The sequence below is a fragment of the Camellia sinensis genome, chromosome 15 (assembly GCF_055761805.1).
Source record: "Camellia sinensis isolate YWXY chromosome 15, ASM5576180v1, whole genome shotgun sequence".
Taxonomy (NCBI): domain Eukaryota; kingdom Viridiplantae; phylum Streptophyta; class Magnoliopsida; order Ericales; family Theaceae; genus Camellia; species Camellia sinensis.
The window spans coordinates 130,389,269-130,411,826 of record NC_138975.1 but is presented as its reverse complement, the minus strand read 5'-3'; positions in this window follow the sequence as shown (position 1 = coordinate 130,411,826).

Genomic DNA, 22,558 nt, shown 5'->3' with positions numbered 1-22,558 from the left:
TCGCTATATAGCATGTATTATCTAATACTCTTTTAGTATTCTTTTACTTACAATTACTTTTTCACCATTCTTTCATTTACAAAAATCGAAATTACATACATCATTCACAGTAGTTCCTCAAAAGTTGTCCACATTATCATCCTTGAGGTCTTAGCTCTTGCCCATTTTTTTTTAGGTTGAATTGTTCCTCAGTCCATGCTTTTGGATAATCATTCAAAAATTGATGCACTATTGACGCTCGGAAATTGTTAATTTCGTCATCTTCCATAGAATTTGCAATAGGCTCATCTCTTATGATTTGGCACATGATATAACATACAATAATTCCGCAATCAACACTATTAATAAAAATCAATATCTTATTAGATTTAGTCAAATTTGAAAACTACCAATTCAAGCATGTAGTAGTAGCGTGAAATACTTACGATATTGGGCGTTGTTGTGGACTATCTTTCACCGAAATCAAGTTTGTAAACTTTCTTTTACCTCTCTTCGTTTTGTTGGCCAACTTGTTCTCCACATATGTTATCTAACATCATTGCATAATTGTTTGGCCATGATTAAATTCAAGAATAAAACACAGCAAAAAATTACTGTTAATATGATGCAAAGCACTTACAATATTTTTTGCATCCTTAAGGTAAGGATCTTCTCTACTGTCTCTTGACCTTAAAGAATTGTAATGTCTCCACTCATCAAATTCAGTGTCAAATACAAGAAGTGTCCAGTGATAGGGTTTTTCTTTCTTTTTGTTCCCATTGGAGTTCATGCAAAATTGAAGGCATCTGTATCTACTCAAATCTTGCTCAAGCACTTCGTCAATTAAATGATTTCTCAAATCTCCATAACCTCATTTCACTAGTGACTGCATTTAAGCATATAAGAGTGTCATGTCTCAAATTGTGTTGGTGACACAATGCATGAGTTGTCAATCTTTGGCAAATCAAATAGTAAAAATTAACTCTAAAATATAGTACAATGTTGCAATAAACCACAGTAAAATTTTATCAATTCAAATTAAATACAAATTGATGGCTTACCCAACAAAGGCTTGAGAAAAAGAATGACTTATTATTTTTCTGGCTTCTTTGCTTGTTGCTCAATCTGAAGCATTTCTACAAAGCTGTCAATGACCTACAAAAACAAAAATCAATTAAATATATGTTAATAAAATGAACTATTTTTAGTTATTGAAGTGAACACTAGTCATTGAAAATTGTATGGCCACTTACATTATTTGCAGTATCACCATCTCTCAGAATTGCATCCACATCATGCAATGTAACATACACTCCATTTCCTGTACCGGACCATATGATTACACTAGTCATAAGGTAAAAAAAATGTTGATTAACACATTGCAGTTTGATAACAGTAAAAATCTGTTGTTTGATAAAATTAAAATAGTCTTACTCTGTGGTTTCCAAATTGTAAATCTTGTTCAGTAGACACTTATCATTCTCATCAAGCAATTTGCATATTGCAGCCTTATCTGAAAACAAAACCCCTTTCAACTGGCTTTGGTTGATTTAGAGGCAAGTTGTCAACACAAATCACTTCATTTGATATCACTTCAATTGCTTGTTTTATGGTTTTTTTTTTTTTTTTTTTTTTTTTTTTTTTTTTTTTTTTTTTTTTTTGCCTCTCTTAGCTCACATTCAAAATCAGACATCTCTTTTTTCTTCATCGCCTTGATTTTGATTTTCTTGACCATGGATGTTTGCAATGGCTCTATGATTATGGGTGTTTCTTTCAATGTAGTTTGAATCCCAAAGTTGTACTCTTGTTCTACTCCTTTAGCATATGGCATTTCTTTAGAAGTAAAAGCTAGGGTAGCCGCATGAACTGCATTTTCTTCAATCTATTCAACCAACTATTTATTTTTAGATTCGAGTACTTCAAAATCCTTTCTCAGTTTCTTTATTTCTTTCTCTGTGTTGCTCATCTTTTTGCATCATTTCTTTTGTTTTTACCTCTTGATCCTCTTGTATTTTTTGCATTGTTTGCCTCATTTTCTTCAGTTCTTCAACCAATTCCATATTCTCACTTTTCAGCCTCTTGTTTTCTTTTTGAACTCATTCTAATTTCCCAAGATCAATGAGGTCCTTCAAAGGTTGATCATCTTCTAAAGCTTCAGCTACATGATCTTCGTCTTCTTTAGTCTCCAAATTTTTCTCTATGTCCAATGCATCTTCTTCCTCATCATTGCAAATGAGATCCATTTCTTTTCTAGAAATGGGCTTTAGTTCATCGTGATTTACCTACATTTCAAAAATAGAAAAAGAAAAGAAGTCAGCAATGAAGCAAACTTTAACCACCAGAGTAAAATTTTACTCTGTTTCGAAGTAAAAGTTTACTCTGATTGTAAGTAAACTTTTACTCTAATTTTAAGTAAATTTTTACTTTGTTCAAGAATAAGTAAAAATTTACTCTGATTGTAAGTAAACTTTTACCTTGATTTAAAGTAAACTTTTACTCTGTTCAAGAATAAGTAAAATTTTACTATGATTGTAAATAAAAGTTTACTCTGATTGTAAGTAAATTTTTACTCTGATAATAAGTAAACTTTTACTTTGTTCATGAGTAAGTAAAAGTTTACTCTGTATCAAAGTAAATTTTACTTTGATTGTAACTAAAAGTTTACTCTGATTTAAAGTAAACTTTTACTCTGTTCAAAAGTAAGTAAAATTTTACTCTGTTTCAAAGTACAAGTTTACTCTGATTGTAAGTAAACTTTTACTCTGTTCAAAAGTAAGTAAAATTTTACTCTATTTCAAAGTAAAAGTTTACTCTGATTGTAAGTAAACTTTTACTCTGTTCAAGAGTAAGTAAAATTTTACTCTGTTTCAAAATAAAAGTGTACTCTGATTGTAAGTAAACTTTTACTTCAATTTTAAGTAAACTTTTACTCTGTTCAAGAGTAAGATTTTATTAAGTAAGTATAATTTTAAGCAAAGTGAACCAGTAAGGCTGAGTTTGGAAATATGATACCTCTTCTGGCTTTAGTATTTGCAATGACCTCTTCATTAGCATTTTCCTCAACGTTGAGAAGTCCCATCGAAGGAGCCTTGGACACAAATTTTTTTCTTGAGGTTGAATGATGGTAGTATGCTTGCATAACCAATACTATAAAATAAAAAATCGAAATTAGTTAATTCTCTAAAGATAGATTGTATAACATTTCGAATAGTTCAATTTACTTACCAAAAGAAAAAGTACACAACTAGTTACATTTTCAGGACTTCCTAATGAAGAGTGGATTGAAGTAGTCAACGTGGATGCAACTGCAGTCAACCATCCATATGAATTCATCATTTCCAACTGTTAGAGCAGTTATTGGTAATAGCAAAGTTGCCACAACAAATAAACATATTATTCGGGCAACATCCTCAACATCAACTGTCGTTGTGCCTTCCAATGCATCTCCTAATGTCTCTCACAAACTCTTTACGGATATTCTTGACATATTACGAAACTTTCTCTGCACAAAAGCTGATTCTTGTTTACTTCCATATGAGACGTCTACTTTTTTTGTTCTCGATTTTATCTCAAAAATCAAAGTAACGTCATTGTCCCGTATGTTACACGTTTTCCCCCCAAGCTTAAATCCCTTTGCATGAAAGTCATAAGATTTGACCACATTCATGACATTATCATCAACTTTATTGAACTTCTTTAACACCACATCTTCTTTCTTCCAAAAAGATTTAAACAACATCCCAAAAGGTGTTCTCTTGAGGGTAGTAATGTGTCTTTCAGTGAACCTCGTGTCTCGCGTTAGGTTTATCAATGAAACAATATTTGACATATATTGTTTCACATAGTTCTCTCTCTCCCGTACTCCATGTACAATATTCAACTTCGAAGGTTTTGTTGTTGAAGACATTGGATTGCTTTCATTACAGCCTTCATCATCACTAGCATTGGATTGAACTTCTTTACTACTTTTGCGTTTTTTTTTTAGGGACTTTCTTCTTTTGTATAACCATTGATGGAACTTCAAAATCATCATCATCATCACCACCACATTTGCTTCTTGTAACAACCATTTTAAAACAGTAAAAAGTTTCTCTATATCAACAGTGTGACATTTTACTTTAAACAACAAAGTGACAAAACAAATAAGCACCAAAGAAAATGCACAAGCATTGTAATGAGACAGTAAAGTTTTACTCTGTTTGGCAGTAAAACTTTACTTTTATTGAAAGTAAAATTTTACTCTGAACAATATACCCTAGGAAATAAACCAAAAACACATACACAATTTATAGAACCAAGAATCAAGAAAACTTTGTCTCAATTTTGACTATACGCAACACAGTTTTGAAATTTACATGTACAATTCACATTCAAACCGAAATCAGAGAAATGACGAAACTACAATTACATTCACATACACAAATAGATACATATATATATATATATATACAAATTGATATGCACATTTATGTAATGAGCAAAGGCTAGCGTTAAAGTAAAATTTTACTCTGTTTATAAGTAATGCTTTACTCTCATTGTAAGTAAAATTTTACTCTGGTTGGAAGTAAAATTTTACTCTGAAAAATTCATGAAGCAAGTGAAATTGAAAGCATTGAAATTGCAGGACCAAAACACTACAGAAATCAAAGCAACGAAATTAAAGCAAAACTACATACACCATTCTGAAATACCTAAATTAGTTTTCAAAATTTTTAAACCTTAACATTCTCACATAATTTAGTAATTTAAAGTATTTTAAGATAGTGATAAAAATTTTAGAACAAATGATCCTTAGTGTAACCCAAAATCCCAAACTCTACTCACCCTAATGCAAGAATGAAAAAAAAAAAAAAAAAATCCTTAGCTGCCTTACAATCCCACCACATACTATGCCAACGTAATCTCATACACCACTCGCAAAATGAGAACAAACCCATATAGACTTCATAATATCGAAAAACTAGCAGAAAGAGGAAAAAATACCTGCAAAATGTGTGTCCAAGAGAGAAAGTAAAGCGTAATGCGGAGTTCGATTTGAGCGCAAGCGACGAACCTGTAACGTTCCAGGGGTAGAAAGACAAAGCAGCTCTAGAGAACGAGAGTAATGAGACTTAGAGAAGGGTTTTCAATCGATGCTAGGGTTTTCGAATGGGGATATTCAGAAGAGGGTTGTCAATCGATGAAACAGAGTGAGGGGGAGAGAAACGGTGGAATTGTTTTATATTTCCCCACTTATATGGAAGGACATTTCAGTCAATTCATAATATTTTTTTAATTAAGGGACTTTTGGGGTCATTGTTTTATTTTGTGGGTTTCACACAAAATAGGCCTAATGAGAGGGGCTTTTCACCAAAAATCCTTTGTTTTTAAGTTTTTTGGCTTTTTAATTATTTTTAGGGATAAAAAGTCTCATTTGAGATAGATTTTTTGGTTTTTTTGATTTTATGAGAGAAAAAAATAAAATAATTATAATTTAGATGTAATATTTTATCTTATTAATTTTTAATTTATTTTATCTTTTTATAACTAAAATAGCCTTTTATCCCCCAAAATTTTACATGTCAAACGAATGCTTAGTTAATTTTTTTCACCCTTATTAGGGAAATTAAAATTAATTTCTTTTATAATTATTTCAGTCTAAAAAATTAGAAACTAAAAATATTTAAATAAGACGAAAAATATTTACTAAAATCTTCCAATGAAAAGAATAATATCCTATTTAGCTTATTTCAAAAATATAGATACTAATTATTTTTTTTCACAAATTTATAATTTAAACAAAACTTAGGCCTATTCTGAAAATTAGGAAAAAAGTCAATTAAAATAAATAAATTTAGCTTATTTAAAAAATATATATACTAATTATTTTTTTTCACAAATTTATAATTTAAACAAAACTTAAGCCTATTTTGAAAAATAGGAAAAAAGTCATTTTTTCGTTTTTTTTAAAAACATGTAAAAAAGAAAAGGAAAATAATGTAATCTAAATAAACAAATAAATTAATTAATTAACTTTTTTTTAGTTGTCAAAATAAGCCTTAAGAAATAATAAATAAGTGATATTTTCATGTAATAGGTGCATCCCACTATCTCACAAGCATGTTAGGGTGTGCTTGTAAATCACATGAATCGAATTAAATTTGAAATATTTGAGTTGAACTAGCTAATTTGAATATAACTTTGACTCAGAGAGTATTTAAGAATTTTGAATTTGAATTAAGTTTATAAGTTGTAACTCCAAGTGTGACCCATCTCTTATGTATTGTTTAGAAATTTAAATCAGACTGGCAGGTCGGACTAGTTGGACCGAGAATTGGACCTTATTCCGATCCGAAAAACCCTCTAAATCTGGATTAAGGACAAAACCGGTGTTAAATTGAAAAACCGACAAACCCGGTGGTCAAACCGGTTACCCAGACCGGGTTTTGAGGGTCGGTCCTTTTTTTTTTTTTTTAATTTTGTCTTTACCTTCTTTTTTTTCTTCTTTTCTTTTCTTTTTTATATATATTTCAAAATTTTGACTAAAAATTCTTACTTCAAGAGTCTCCTCTCATAAGGAGGAGTCTCATTGAGAATTTGAAGAGATTATGAAAGTCTATTACTATTTATAGAAAAAGATTTTAAAAAAGAACCTACAAAATTTTATGTGAAATTCAATCAAATTATGTGAATCATATTGATTGAAGGGAGAGTTGAAAATTTTATTTCCCTCCAAAATTAAATCTATCATTCAATCAATTTGTTCGGAGGGAATGCTAAAAAAGTTTAATTTCTTTAAAACAAGTGACTTTTTCTTATCAGTTATGATTTTATTAAATATTATTAATAAATACTATGCAACAATTTTTATTGTTATTTGAGTATTTATATATATTTTTATTTATTTATTTATAATTATATTTTTTAATTATGGTGTCACGATTCAACTGTTTTGACCCGATTGTTGAACCGGTGACCCGTCCATCCAGTCTCTTTTTCGGTTCGCTCACTAGTCTAGTTTTCAAAACATTGCTCTCATGTACAAGAGATTGAGGGTTCAACTCTCACCTAAGTGGCATTGGCCAAAAGCTCCTTTTAACTTTGATATGTACAATTACATCACCCGTTGCAATTGTTACTTAGGGGCAATTTGAGAACTTGTTAAAAAAATTAGTATTTCAGCTTTTTAACTTTTTTACACAAAAAAATTACAAAAAAACCACAAAAAAAACTATTAAAAAGTCAATTTTTTCTTACTTTCCAAAATAGCACTTTGTGATTCTCCTTTAATAATTAAAATTCAACGAAGTTTAGTTTATTAGAACTCCCTTCAATTCACTAAAATTAAAATCTTGCTACAGGCAAGACTCTCCATTCATCAAGCTACAAACTTCAATGTAGCCTTACATCATATGGCATAATCAAGTGACTAAGAGCATCTTTAACGGTGCATTAAATTTTTTATCATTTGAGTACAAATTTTATTTAATATCAAGTGTTCCAACGGAAATTCTTAAAACTTTATTAGAACACTGGTCGACCGGGAAGATGACCAGGCAGATGTCCTGCCGATCGACTAGCTAGTGTAAGTTGTTCACACTTTTTTGCCTTGAGGTGGTCATCCGGGAGGTCGACTTGGCAGACGACTGGAGGGTTGACTAGTTAGTGTAATTTTTTCACAATTTTTTGCCTTTAGGTGGTCATCCTATGGTGAAAATCAAACGATTATGAACAGTGATTTAATGAAAGACACATTGATCCTCAATTTGATGAAAGAAAAGTAAAATCTTGAATTTGATACCGATTTGATGAAGCCGTTAGAGCTGAAAAATGAAGCAATTTTCATCAAATTCAAATTTAATGATAAGTTTGATACACCATTGGAGATGGTCTCCAGTGGTAAATAAATGGAGTTAAGGTGAGTAGTAAGTTCTTAAAAATTGGTTCGAAAGATTAAAAAATTAAAATGTGTTTAAATTTGATTTGTTTATTTTTCAAACCGGTATCAAACAAATTTTAATCAAAGCAATTACGAGCAAAACTTGAGTAATTTTTTTTAAAATATTTTTTATATAGTACATATAACTAAACCAAACCGAGTTAGTTTGTAAATTGTTTATGTTTTATTTGAAAACTTAATAAATTTTAAAATGTATTTAAATTTAACTTATAAATATAACCAATCTCAAACAAATGTTTAACAAATCAAGCACGAGTGAATTCGAATAATTATCTATCAGTTATCTACCAAGCCCATGGTAGCAGTTGTTAAGAAAGGGCAAATTCTAATTCCAATCGTTAGACTCAAACTTAAGCCCATCTTGACTTTAGTTTTGGGCCCATGTTCAACTCATTTTGGGATTCTATTTACACCTAAAAACTATTTAAGTAATTTCAATTTTTTAATACACCTTCTTAAATTATTTAAAATTACAATTCATTCTCAGTACACGTTATTTTTTTTTCCAAATTATCCTTTTGACGTACACACAAATTAAAAAAAATTGAATTTTTTTTTCATGTACATATAAGGAATATGACCAAAGAACCCAGCACCGACGAAGGATGGCGATGAAGGAAAAGGAGAACAATGAAGGAGAACGGCGAATATTCAGCCTATTTTTCATCATTATTGTTCGGACTTTCAAAATTGAACAAAATAAATTTGTTCTGACTTCCAGAACCGAAAAAATTGTACGTCTGTACATTGCCAAATAAAATGAAATTGTTTAGTTCTAACTGTCCAAACAATAATTATGAGAAACAAACTAAATATTTACTTTTATGTTAAAAAAAACACAGAAATCAATAATTGTACTTTGATATTAATGTGAATACTTACCTCCTCTTTGATGTGTTGTTTTAAAAAAATTATTTTGGTTACTGCTCTCATCTAATGTTTGATTTTGTTTAAACATTCTTCTATCATCATAAAAAACATTTGATTTGAGTTTTTTGGATTAAATTTTTTGAAAATTGAGTTTTTTGTTTTTTGTTTTTTTTTTTTGTTTTTAGTGCATATTTTTAAAATTTTAAACATTTTTTTACTTTTTTAGATGCATACTTAAATGTCTTTAAAAAGTAAAAAATATATGAAAAAATATTTTAAAAAATTAATAAATACATAAAAATACGAAAAACATATAAATTCTAGTATTTTTTTTTGTATTTTCATATTTAATGAATTTTTAAAAGATTTTTTTCACAAAAATTATAATTTTTATGTGTATGTTTATGTTAGGTGTATCTAAAAATTAAAAAAATTGCTTAAAATATTAAAAAAATTTAATAAAACAAAAAAACACGAAAGACAAGAAAGTAAAATTTTCTGAAATGTGTTTTTGGAAAACCAAAAACAAACAAAGTGAATGTTAATGATAATGGTGAATTTTGGTGGGGGTGGACTGAAAATTTTGAATGAGAAATAAGAAGAAGAGAAAATAATTGAAAATTTAGAAAAGAAGATAAATAGATTTGAATAAAAAAATGCGTATAATTAATTAAGGTGCACTATAATTTTTTATTTTATTTTAATGTTTAATATATATTATTCTTATTAATAAATTTATATTAAAATATAATAAAAATTTAAATTTTAAAATTTGAACGAAAATAATTTTTAGATTCAAATAGAATGCCCGTATTTTGAAGAGAAGTGGGAACAGGCCAGCCCATATGAAAGAACTAGTCCAGAAATTATAAATGTATTTGGGCCTTCAAATGATAACGCTTTTTATGCAATTTCTTAACGATGATTTTAGCAAAATTGAGACAATTTCTTTTTTATTTTCTTTAAAATTGAGATAGTTCAAACTATGAGAGTTTCTATTTTTATACATTATATTATCGTAGTTTACCTATTTAATTTTTAAAATTTTTATTCAAAAGTAAATTCTTGAATAGAACTCATTGGTTTAGATGTTGATTTCAAACCAAATATTTTTGTTTAGAAATCAAATTTCGAACCAAAGATACAATTGAATCAAATCTAATCAATTAGTTTTGTTTGAAAGTTGGTTTATGAACTAAATAATTTTATGCCGGGAGTTGATTTTCAAAAAAAAAATGTGTGCATTAAGACAAAATCACGTGTGTGAAAATAGAAGCTGCCTCAAGCCATTTGTTAAATATTTTTTTAAAAAATTACGATTGTATGCCTCAAGGAAATTACCATTTTGGACAAAATCTTAAAATCTAATCCCTTAGTACACCACTACACCACCACCCACTACCGTTACTAATAGCCACTACCATCGTTACTATCTCTTTCTTCCTCTGCTATCTCTTTCCCATCGTCTCTTATTCGATTCTCTTTTCCCCTTTCTCTTCATCATCCCCTCTTCTTCTTCTTTCTCTTATAAGATTTCAAGTTGGCAGAGTAATGGATGTACATTGCAGAAGTACGAGAGTGGAGGAGAGAATAGGGTGAGGAATGGAATGGCGATAGGGGAAGGGACTAGAGAAAGGATTGGGAAGGAGTCTACAAAAGAGGATCACAAAATGTCCTGAATGTACAAGATTTGAGCTCAAGAGATTATGGCTAGAACTATAACAACATGTGAGAATATACATAAGGTAAATTAATAAGGAATTCTAGACAATAATATGACGTAATCATGAAACAACGAAATAATTAAGGATTAAAACCCATAAATCCACTCTCCGAAAATGCATCATTTATTCTATGATATTACATCTATTACATGAAATTTTTTATCCAACAATTAAATGATTATATATATATAACACATGATAATCTATATAATAAAGTAGGATGATTTTTGAATTTATCCTACACATATTTGTTCTACTAGGACATTTGGACGGCTCAGATTTGTTCAAATTATAAAACAATTGTTGAGATATATTTTACAAGAAATATCCTACATGTACATTTTTTATTTTCCCGCTTCTCCCTCTTACTTTTCCTTTTCTCACTCATCCTTCTATAATCTCATGATCCCACATTCCTCTCCCTTTTCTTTTTATTTTTTTTATTTTCTCCCATTTTTATTTTTCTCTCTAATTGTTTATATTTTTCTTTTCTCCTTTTTGTTCACTTATTTTTATTCACATTATATGGAAAAGTCTGCGATTCCATAATTAGGAGCCAGATTTTACTGTGTGTAGTGGAGATTATGTTAATGAATTTTATAGTCTACCAATTAAATGAATTTGAACAATTAATTATTATTTTTAAAATATATTGAATACCTGATTGACTTCATAAATTTAGAGCTCATATGAATATTTAACATCTATATAATAAAGCAGGATGGTTTTTGAATTTGTCCTACAAGGACTTTTGGACAGCTTAAATCTATTCAAATTATAAAATAATGGCTAAGATATATTTTCTAAAAAATATCCTATATGTACATTTTCTATTTTTCTGCTTCTCTCTCTTACTTTTTCCTTTTCTTACTCACGCTTCTATAATCCCATGATCCCACATTCCTTTCTCTTTTCTTTTTATTTATTTTATTTTTTTTCAATTTTTATTTTTCTCTCTAATTGTTTATGTTTATGTTTTTGTTTTCTCCTTTTTGTTCACTTATTTTTATTCATATTATATGGAAAAGTTTGCGATTCCATAATTTGGAGCCAGATTTTACTGTGTGTAGGGGTGAAATCGGTTTGGTTCGGTCGATTTTTTCACTAGTTTTGCACCGAACCGATCATTTCGGTTTTTCATATTTGTGAACCGAACCACCCAGAAAAATGACATAAACCGGCGCAATTCAGTTTATTACGGTGCGGTGCGGTTTTTTCGATTTTTCGGCCTTTTTTCCCCCCTTGTTGGGCCTCACGTTTTGGGCCTATATTTCTATCCATTTTGCATACAATTTGGGCTCAGGCCATGTAAATCCTACAGGAACAGGGGTCCCTGCTGTGCTCAAAGCACAGCAGTGACTGTGGTGCCTCCGTTTGAGATGTATTATGGTTTTATTTTTATGATCTAAACAATTCATATTGTAGGGTTTGTTGAGTACTTCATGTCTACAAAAAATCATATTAATCGGATATCAATAACTATATGATCGAATCGCATATTGTTTATGCTATTTCTCAAAAGAAAAACTTATTATTTATTTTTTTGGTTATCGATCATATAGTTGTTGATATTCGATTAATATGATTTTTTGTAGGCATGAAGTACTCAACAAACCCTACAAAATCAACGGCTTGGATCATAAAAATAAAGTCATAATACACCTCAAACAAAGGCACCACAGTCACTGCTGTGCTTAAAAACGCAGCAGTGACCCCTTTTCCATTCCTACATAGGTTTGGGGCCTCACATTTTGGGCCTATTAATATTATATAAGTCGGTTTGGTTCGGTTCAAAAAACCAAAAATCGTAAATTGAACCGAATGTACAGAAAAACATAAACCGAACCGAACCGAACCGAACGATTGAAAACTTAAAACACCGACCGAAAACCGTTCGATTCGGTCGGTTCGGTCGGTCCTTCCAGTTATTCTTTCACCCCTAACTGTGTATAGTGGAGATTATATTAATTAATTTTTTACTCCACAAATTAAATGAATTTGATCAATTAATTATAATTTTTAAATATAATCAATACCTGATAAGCTTCATAAATTTAGACCTCATATGAATTTTTAACATCTATATAATAAAGAAGGATATTTTTTGAATTTGTTTTACACATATTTGTCCTGTTAGGACATTTGGACGACTCAGATTTATTCAAATTATACAACAATGACTTAAATATATTTCCTAAAAAATAACCTACATGTACATTTTCTATTTTCCCGCTTTTATCTCTTACAATTTAGACCTCATATAAGTCGGTTCGGTTCGGTTCAAAAAACCAAAAATCGTAAATTGAACCGAATGTACAGAAAAACATAAACCGAACCGAACCGAACCGAACGATTGAAAACTTAAAACACCGACCGAAAACCGTTCGATTCGGTCGGTTCGGTCGGTCCTTCCAGTTATTCTTTCACCCCTAACTGTGTATAGTGGAGATTATATTAATTAATTTTTTACTCCACAAATTAAATGAATTTGATCAATTAATTATAATTTTTAAATATAATCAATACCTGTTAAGCTTCATAAATTTAGACCTCATATGAATCTTTAACATCTATATAATAAAGAACGATATTTTTTGAATTTGTTTTACACATATTTGTCCTGTTAGGACATTTGGACGACTTATATTTATTCAAATTATACAACAATGACTTAAATATATTTCCTAAAAAATAACCTACATGTACATTTTCTATTTTCCTGCTTTTATCTCTTACTTTTTCCTTCTTTCACTCATCCTTCTACAATCACATGATCCCACATTCCTCTATTTTCTTTTTTCTTTTTATTTTCTCCTATTTTTATTTTTATCTCTAATTGTTTATATTTTTATTTTCTCATTTTTGTTCACTTATTTGTATTCATATTATATGGAAAAGTTTGCGATCCCATAATTAGGAGCTAAATCTTACTATGTGTAGTGGAGATTATATTAATGAATTTTATAGTCCACAAATTAAATAAATTTGAACAATTAATTATTATTTTTAAAATATATTGAATACCTAATTGACTTCATAAATTTAGAACTCATATGAATATTCAACATCTATATAATAAACCCGGATAGTTTTTAAATTTGTCCTACACACATTTGTCCTACTAGGACATTTGGACGGCTCAAATCTATTCAAATTATAAAACAATTGGCTAAGATATATTTTCTAAAAAATATCCTACATGTACATTTTCTATTTTTCCGCTTCTCTTTCTTAATTTTTTCTTTTTTCACTCTTCCTTCTATAATCCCATGATCCCACATTCCTTTCTCTTTTCATTTATTTTTTATTTTTTCCCATTTTTCTTTTTTCTCTCTAATTGTTTATATTTTTATTTTCTTCTTTTTGTTGACTTATTTTTATTCATATTATATGAAAAAGTCTGCAATTCCATAATTATGAGCCAGATTTTGCTGTGTGTAATGGAAATTAAATTAATGAATTTTTTAGTCCACAAATTAAATGAATTTGAACAATTATTTATTATTTTTAAATATATTAAATACTTGACTGATTTCACAAATTTAGACCTCATATTAATCTTCAACATCTATATAATAAAGTAGTATGATTTTTAAATTTATCCTATACACATTTTGTCCTACAAGGACATTTGAACGGTTCAGATCTATTCAAATTATAAAACAGCGGCTGAGATATACTTTTCAAAAAATATCCTACATGTACATTTTCTATTTTCCCGCTTCTTTTTCTTACTTTTTCCTATTCTAAGCCATCCTTCTATGATTTCATGATCCCACCTTTCTCATTTTTTTTTATTTTTTTATTTTCTCCTATTTTTATTTTTCTCTCTATTTATTTATTTTTTTTTATTTTCTTCTTTTTGTGCACATATTTTTATTCATATTATACGGAAAAGCCTGCGATCCTAGAATTAGAAGTCAGATTTTATTGTGTGTAGTGGAGATTATATTAATGAATTTTTTAATCCACAAATTAAATAAATTTGAACAATTAATTATTATTTTTAAATATATTGAATATCTGATAGACTTCGTAAATTTAGACCTCATATGAATCTTTAGCATCTATATAATAAAGAAGGATGGTTTTTGAATTTGTCCTACACACATTTGTCCTACTATGACATTTAGACAATTCAGATCTATTCAAATTATAAAATAACAGCTAAGATATATTTTCAAAAAAATATCGTACATGTACATATTTTATTTTCTCACTTCTCTCTATTACTTTTTCTTTTTCACATCCATCCTTTTATGATCCCATGATCTTACATTCCTCTCTCTTTTTATTTATTTTATTTATTTTTATTTTTATTATTTTCTCTCATTTTTATTTTTCTCTCTATTTGTTTAATTTTTTTTATTTTCTCCTTTTTGTTCATTTTTTTTTATTCATATTATATGGAAAAGTCTGCGATCCCAGAATTAGGAGCCAGATTTTACTCTGTATAGTGAAGATTAAATTGATGAATTTTTTAGTCCACAAATTAAATGAATTTGAACAATTAATTATTATTTTTAAATATATTGAATACCTGATAGACTTCATAAATTTAGACCTCATATGGATCTTCAACATCTATATAATAAAACAGGATGGTTTTTGAATTTGTCCTACACACATTTGTCCTACTTGGACATTTGAACGATTCAGATTCATTCAAATTATAAAACAACGGTTGAGATATATTTTTCAAAAAATATCGTACATGTACATTTTCTATTTTCCTGCTTCTCTTTCTCTCTTACTTTTTCCATTTCTCACCAATCCTTCTATGATCCCATGATCCCACATTCCTCTCTCTTTTTTATTTTTTTTTTATTTTCTCCCATTTTTATTTTTCTCTATATTTGTTTATTTTTTCTATTTTCTCATTTTTCTTCACTTATTTTTATTCATATTATATGGAAAAGTCTGCGATCTTAGAATTAGAAGCCAGATTTTACTCTGTGTGTGGAGATTAAATTAATTAATTTTTTAGTCCACAAATTAAATGAATTTTAACAATTAATTATTATTTTTAAATATATTAAATACCTGATAGACTTCATAAATTTAGACCTTATATGAATCTTCAACATCTATATAATAAAATAGAATGATTTTTGAATTTATCCTATACACATTTGTCCTATTAGGATATTTGAATGGCTCAAATCTATTGAAATTATAAAACAACGGCTGAGATATACTTTTCAAAAAATATCCTACATGTACAGTTTCTATTTTTCCGCTTCTCTCTCTTATTTTTTCTTTTTCTCACATATCCTTCTATGATCCCATGATCCCACATTCCTCTCTTTTTTATTTTTTATTTTTTCTCCTATTTTTATTTTTCTCTCTATTTAGTTTTTTTTTTAATTTTAATTTTTTCCTCTTTGTTCACATATTTTTATTCATATTATATGGAAAAGTCTACAATCCCAGAATTAGGAGTCAGATTTTACTGTGTAGTGGAGATTATGTTAATGAATTTTTTAATCCACAAATTAAATGAATTTGAACAATTAATTATTATTTTTAAATATATTAAATACCTGATAGACTTCGTAAATTTAGACCTCATATGAATCTTCAACATATTTTAATAAAGCAGGATGATTTTTGAGTTTTCAACATATTTTTGTCTTATTCGGACATTTGGATGGCTCGGATCTGTTCAAATTATAAAATAATGGCTGAGATATATTTTTCAAAAAATGTTCCACATATACATTTTCTTCTTTCCTGCTTCTCGCTCTCTTACTTTTTCCTTTTCTCACACTCATCATTCTATGATCCCATTATCCCGCCTTCTTCTCTCTTTTATTTTTATTTTTTTATTTTCTCCCGTTTTTATTTTTCTCTCTATTTGTTTTTTTTTATTTTTTATTTTCTCCTTTTTATTCAATATATTTTGCACATATTTCCACACAATGTATGTATGCCCGTAATACACTAAAACATTACGAGCATACATATAATTTCCATAAAATTATACAAGCAAAAGCAGTATTGTATGTATGCCCGTAGAAATTATATGTATACTAGACACATCTGTTTATCTAGCTATTTATTATATAAGCAAAAATGAATTTTTGTGAGGAGTTTTTTGTGAGAACTCTAAAATTTTATAATAGTTTACGATTTTATCAAATTAAAAAATAAATTTAAATAGTGTTGAAATTATAATTATATTTTAATCCTAGCATGCTTAGTTAGAGTTTTTCAAAAACTCTTTTCAGAAAATTCTACTTTCTTGTTTTTCGTATTTTTTTATTTTTCCCAAATTTTTTTAATATTTTAAGCAAATTTTTTTACTTTTTAGACATACCTAACATAAATATACTTAAAAAGTAAAAAATTTGTGAAAGAAACCTTTTAAAAATTCACTAAATACCAAAAATATAAAAAAAAATACAAAAATTCCGTACATATTTTGTATTTTTATGTATTTATTAATTTTTTAAAATATTTTTTCACAATTTTTTTACTTTTTAAATACATCTAAGTAAGGTGCATCTAAAAAAGTAAAAAAAATATTTAAAATTTTAAAAATATTTACTAAAAACAAAAAAACACGAAAATTAAAAAATTCAATTTTCAAAATAAATCTAAAAAATTTAAACCAAACACACTAATTTATTATTTACACCGTACCCTTAAATACGAGTATACGCTAGTACAAATACAATTCAAAACATTTAAATATGATACCGCATTGACTAGAGTCAATTAAATAAGGTTTAACCATATACAAATAAGGCATATGACCAACATGTAAGGCTCAAAAGCCAATCAACAAAGAGCCATTGCTCACATTCAATTTCATGCCTACTGAAGGTGGTGATTCAACACCAATAATTAGAAAATACTAAACAACAGTGGGATGACCAACACCAGTGCATAAGTTTGAAAAACAAATTAAGATCTTGTTTGTTTGGTAGATTAGATTGGATGAAATTGTTAGCGAGGGAGTGATTAGTAAAGAGATTGTTAATTTAGGAATTGTTAGTGAAGAGATTAAGTAAAAATGTATTTGTTTTGATGATAGTGGGAAAAATGATATTGTTAAATTATTTTTATATAAAATAAAAATAAAATATTTATATATTAAAAAAAATTCTAAAACAAATATAATTTTTTTTTATACAAATAACAGCTTGCACTTGGGTTAAAAAAAAAAAAAAAAAAAAGTTCGGCTTAATCTCCTCACTATTTTTTTAATCCCAACTCATCTAAAGTAAACCTAAGCTGGCTGGGGTGTGAGAGTAATATTCCAGAAGGAGTATCAATCCCCCTCAACAAAGAAGTTACCAAACAAGTTATAATGAAACCCACCTCATTACTACTCCAATTTCACTTTTAATCTGCAAAATAAACATGACCAAAGATTATTTTAATTAAACAAAGCACACACAACAAACATATAAAAAGGCAAGAAAATGGAGAAGAAAAACATAAATAAACTGTTTCCAAACAAAGCCTAGTAAGCATCTCCTTCCAAAAGCCTGCTGGGATAGTTCAACCATAACTGAACCCGTCCAAACTTAAGTTTTTTTTTTGTAACTTTTAAGTTAAAAGGCAATTGAGAGAGAGAGAGAGAGAGAGAGAGAGAGAGAGAGAGAGAGAGAGAGAGGGGCTTTAATTGGAAAGGTAAAGGAGAAAATGACATGTCAAAGTTAGTTGGGCTGGCAAGGATTAATAGGTATAACTCGGTAGGCGAAAGTGCGAAAATGACCTCTCAACTCTCTCCTAGCCCCAGCCCTGCCATGCCATGGATTACTAGTACTTACAACACCCCTCTCTCTCTCTCTCTCTCTCTCTCTCTCAAAGTTATTACTTAAATAAATTAATTTATTTATTTGACATATTTTTAAAATTAGTTGAGTCTGTTTGGTAATATTTTTATTTCTTATTTATATTTATAAAATTTTAAAAAACTATAGATAAAAATTCATGTTGTTTCTATTTATGTTTCAAAAATTATAAACAACTTAAAAATTTTATTAAATCTTGTAACTAAAAAAAAAAAAAAGGTTTCCCTTTTAATTTTTGTTTTCTTAATATTTTTTCTCTCTTTCTAATCACCATTTATTTCTTATTACTACCATTGTCCACCATTGTCAATCATCTCATTTACCAACCATCTTCAACCAGCCATCATCAATTCAACTATCCCCGATCGTCACTACCTTAGGAGACCAATTGACCACTACCTTTGGCCATCTTTGGCCACTACCTTAGGTGGCCAATTGACCGCCATCCCTGATCGTCAGCCACAACTTCCCATGATGGCTCACCTTCAGCCTCTTCCGACCACCATCTTCAATCGTCAATAAATACCTTCCATAACCACTCCTTTCACTTATTTTTAAAATACTTGTATACCAAACATATTTTTTTATTTTTGTTTTTATTTAAAATAAACATAAGCACATTTAATATTTTTTGCAAATTAAAAATAATAGACTATAAGATAAACCTAAATGTTTTATTATTTTAAGTTTTCACACATCTCAATTAATTTTCAAAATAAAAACTATTCACTGTGTTTGGTTTCAATTTTCTAGATTCAATTTTGTGGAAATTGAGTTTTTTTTTATTTTTTTTATACTTTTTTAGTGAATATTTTAAAATTTTAAGTAATTTTTTTTACTTTTTAAATGCACCTTACTTAACTGTATTTAAAAAGTAAAATATTTATAAAACATATTTTAAAAAATTAATAAATACACAAGAATATGAAAAATATATTGAATTTTGATATTTTTGATATTTAGAGAATTTTTTTTAAAAAAAAATTCACAAATAGTATACTTTTTAAGTGTATTTATGTTAGGTGTATTTAAAAATTTTAAAAAAATTACTTAAAATATTAAAAAAATCCAGTTAAAACAAAAAAATTATGAAAAATAATTTTTTTTAATTTTTTTAAAAATAAATTTAGAAAACTTAAACTAAAGAAGCTGATTTGTTTCCGGTGTATCAAAAAAAAATAAAAAATTATTGAGTAGATTAGCAATTTGTGTTAATTAGTGGATTCCATGCTCAGAAGTCGTCCCCACGCATCTCACTAGCGCGTGAAAATCACCTGCAGGTGCTTTGTGCTCTGCAATGCAATGGGCGCGTGAAGTACACTTGGGTAGACCGTACTAGTTTATATAGGTGTTTGAGTCAGCCCATAAAGCTCACGAACACACTGAGTCACGAATCAGAACTCAGCACCAACCAAAAGGCCCAATCCTTTTTTGTCTATTGGGGGTGTGATCAAGGCCCAATTTCATACAAGGGCATGAGCTACGCTCATGGGCTTTTTTTTCTAATTGCCCATTTGTTTGATGGAAAACTGACTGAAAAGTCCTATAAGAAAGGTGGGTGCATAAATAAATTCTTTTGATTTTTTGGTGATTAAAAAATCTTATTTACTTTTAATTGTTACTATAAAATTTTATTTATTTTTTATTTTTTAGCTGCATTTTTATAAAAAGTAGTGTCACTAATTATTAACTTTTAACGGCAACTGAAAAACATCACTAATTGTCATTTTTTTACAATAGATTTAAAAAATCATCATAGAAAAAATTAATAATTATCAATTTTTAATACATTTTTAGAAAATTATTATAAAAAAAACGTTACTAACACTTGTAAGACTTAATAGTGTATTAGTCTTTATAACATGACCAATGAGTAATTATCCCTTTTTGTTTCAACGTTGATGGGCCAACTAGCTTGGCTCTTATCATTCGGTATTACCTTTGGCAGTGTGCCGAAACAATTGTAAAGAGTTAAATGAATATATTACTCTAATTACAATTAAGTAGTCTTTTGAAAAAGGATGAATTATACTAATGATTCTTATAATTTAAGTTTTGTGTTACTTTGATTCTTAATGTTTTAATTGTAATATATTTGACACCCTAAAATTTGAATTTCGTTTTAAATAAGGACAATTGAAGATATTGTTACTCAATTTCAAAGACAAAGTAGTCAATTTGATAAAATATAAATTAGTTTGACAAAAATAAATATCGAAAAATTATTTTTAAATTTTTTAAAATTATTTCTACTCACCAAAGATAAAATTATATAAAAATGATAAATCTTTATATTTTTTTAAAATTTTTTTTACCAAATTAATTTTTAGTATGTGTTTGAATGATGATCATGTAATGGGTGGTTATTTTTGTTGGAAAAATGCCTCATACCCCCACTGGGGGTCGACCCCCAGTGAGGTGGCACTCCATAATTGGACAAAAAAAAACTATTTTCTTTTTTTTTTTTTTTTGGGTTTCAGCCAGTGGGGGCGCGACACCTCACTGGGGGTGCGACCCCCACTGGGGGTATGCAGCAGATATTTTTGGATGATTATCATGTAATGAATGATTATTAGGCTTTTAATGTATAATCGATATATTTAGGTCAAGTTTGGCATACACAAAATAATTTATCTTTTTATCTTCTTTCCATCACATCACCTCTCTACTTTTCTGCACATTTTTTCGTAAAAAGACAAAAAATAGATTTATTTAAGTCATTCCAAACAACCCATTAATATATGAAATGTTTTTAGTTTTACATTTTTTTGATTTAGTGGATCGATTTAATAATGACATAAAAGTTGTCACCATATTCGACTTTAAAAAAAAATAAAAACTTATTTAACGAAAGTAAATATCAAAAAAAATTATGGGCAAAACACCAATAAATTTCAAATTTTAATTTGTTAAACCATTTGGTCGTGCATTTTATTTTGTAGACTAATAAGTCCTATTTGAACGTTAAAAGCTCAGTATAGGCTTTTTTTAGATTTCTCTCATTTCCGAACATCATCAACATCATCAAAACATCATCAAACGTCATCAAACATCAGTAACGTTCAGTTCATATTTTTTTATCAAAACAAACATCACAACGTCATCAAACATTTGTAACGTTCTATTCATATGTTTTTATCAAAACAAACATCATCAAACATCAGCAACGTTCATATCAAAATATCATCAACGTCATCAAACATCAATGTTCTGTTATATTGTATAAACATCAAACAATTTAACATCAGCAACGTTTTGTTCATATGTTTTTACCAAAACAAACATCATCAACATCATCAACGTTCTGTTCATATCAAAACATCATCAACGTCATCAAACATCAATGTTCTGTTATATTGTATAAACATCAACGTTCTGTTATATTGAAATTGCTTGATGTTTATACAATATAATAAACAAACATATCATACCAAATATAAAAAGGACTAAATGGTTTACAAAAAAACACTCAGGACTAGATAGAGCAACATTTCCCAATAAGGGATTTATGAGTAATTTTTCCAAAAATTATTTCTGCCTTCTCAAAACATTATATAAAAATAATGCGTTTTTAATTTTTTTTCACCAATTTAATTTTTAGTTTCTTAGAAATTTTTTCTAAAAATAGATTATGAAAACCCAACCAAACAGAATTTTATAACAAAAATTTTTTTAGCATTATTTATTAAAAAAATGCCATCATATTTCAAACAACATATAAGTTAACCAACAAAATAAATTGTGTGACGATTTTACCTTTTAAATGGAGCAACTATGTCTTCAATTATCTTTATTTGGAATGAGATTCAAAATTTAGGATTAAATATATCACAATTGAAAGGTTCTGGACCAAAGTAATACAAATTCCAAACTATAAAGACTATTAAAGTAATTCCTCCTTTGAAAAAATAATTACAATGAAAAAGTTTAGGATTTGAATTCTTAATGTTTATAAAGTTTACTATTAATGTGTAATTTTATGTAAATTTTACACTAAATCGTAATTTTCCTTATAAATAATCATTAGATGGGTACACATATACATGGTGTTCCAAATTTACTAGATAATTTCTGTTACCTATATGACACCGCATATCCAAATAAAATGGAAATGATTCATTATATTTTTAATCTCAAAATTATAAATTTTTGTATCATTTTGATTCTTAATATTTAAATTATATTGATTTAATTACTCAATAATAGTAGAAGTTATAGTTACACCTTTAATTATTATAAAG